The 1,716-nt window shown below is 41.6% G+C and overlaps 1 pseudogene; it reads left to right on the top strand.

Annotated features, from left to right (window-relative positions):
- Window positions 1-861: 861 nt before the first annotated feature.
- LOC133101659 (large ribosomal subunit protein uL6-like) lies at window positions 862-1,716 on the top strand (annotated as a pseudogene).

The following is a 1,716-nucleotide window of genomic DNA, read 5'->3' as shown; positions in this document are numbered from 1 at the left end:
TGTGACCTCTTCCTCTGCTCCTTCCCGACCTCCTTCCCCAATATTTTCATCACTCAGTATATGACTTTGAGGCAGACAAAGAGTACAAAGGAGTTTCAAGAAGAGACGTTTGTTTGAGATTGAAGAACTTGGATGAGCCAGCACCGTGAGCTTCAAGATATTCTCAGCAGAACAACCTAAATGTCCATCAATAGATGAATGGATAAACAAAATGTGGTATATCCATACAATAGAATATTATTCAGCCATTAAAATGAATGAAATCCTGACGCATGCCACAACCTTGAAAAGATTATGCTAAGTGAAAGAAGCCAGACACAGAAGGATGCACACTGTATAATTCCACTTGTATGAGGTATACTTAGAATAGGCAAATTCATAGAGACAGAAAGTCAAACAGTGGTTACTGGAGGCTGAGTGGAGGGTGGAATGGGGAGTTATTGTTTAACTGGGACAGAGTTTCTGTTTCAGATAATGGAGAATTTCTGGAAATGGATAATGGTGATGGTTGCACCACATTGTGGATGTACTTAATACCACTGAATTGTACACTTAAAAATGGATTAAATGGTAAATTTTATACTATGTATATTTTACCATAAAAAAAGATGTTGTCAGGGGAAAAGCCAGTGGAAGCCAAGGTGCCTGGCAGTGATAGGCCCGGAGTACACAAGGGAAAGATGAGTGAGTGTGGGTAGAGCAGGCTTGCGGAAAGCTGATTTCCTCCCAGGGTCAGTCAGGTAACTGTGTAGAAAACGACAGGGTGTAGGGATTACTGTGAGAACTTAGAAGTGCCTGACCCACCTAAAGGCAATATTCAGTTAAAAAACAAAGCAGCTCTTTGCCGCATCTGCTGCAAGAATGAAGACCATTCTCAACAATCAGACTGTCGACATTCCAAAAAATGTCCATGTTACTCCGAAGGGACACACAGTTATTGTGAAGGGCCCCAGAGGCACCCTGCAATGGGACTTCAATCACATCAATGTAGAACTCAGTCTCCTTGGAAAGAAAAAGAAGAGGCTCCTGGCTGACAAATGGTAGGTAAATAGAAAGGAACTGGCAACTGTTTACACTATCTGTAGTCATGTATAGAACATGATCAAGGGTGTTACAATGGGCTTCCGTTACAGATGAGGTCTGTGTATGTTCACTTCCCCATCAACGTTGTTATTCAGGAGAATGGTTCTCTTGTTGAAATCTGAAATTTTGGGGGTGAAAAATACATCCGCAGGGTTCAGATGAACCCAGGCGTTGCTTGTTCAGTATCTCAAGCCCAGAAAGATGAGTTGATTCTTGAAGGAAATGATATTGAACTTGTGTCAAATTCAGCTGCTTGCTGCATCGCACGGGGAGATCAGCTCAGTGTTTTGTGACCACCTAGAGGGGTGGGGTAGGGAGGGTGGGAGGGAGGGAGACGCAAGAGGGAGGGGATATGGGGATATATGTATACATATAGCTGATTCACTTTGTTATACGGCAGAAACTAAAACAACATTGTAAAGCAATTATACTCCAATAAAGATGTTTAAAAAAAAAAATTCAGCTGCTTTGATTTAGCAAGCCACAACAGTTAAAAACAAGGACATCAGAAAATTTTTGGATGGTATCTATGTTTCTGAAAAAGGAACAGTTCAGCAGGCTGATGAACAAGATCCGAGTGGTCTGGCTACAGAAACAGAAAGATACCAGATGATTCTTCAGACTCATTTGTGA

Source organism: Eubalaena glacialis, chromosome 11 (assembly GCF_028564815.1).
Source record: "Eubalaena glacialis isolate mEubGla1 chromosome 11, mEubGla1.1.hap2.+ XY, whole genome shotgun sequence".
In the NCBI taxonomy this organism is placed as follows: domain Eukaryota; kingdom Metazoa; phylum Chordata; class Mammalia; order Artiodactyla; family Balaenidae; genus Eubalaena; species Eubalaena glacialis.
Note: the sequence above shows the minus strand (reverse complement) of the source record. Positions and strands in the feature narration are given on the sequence as shown.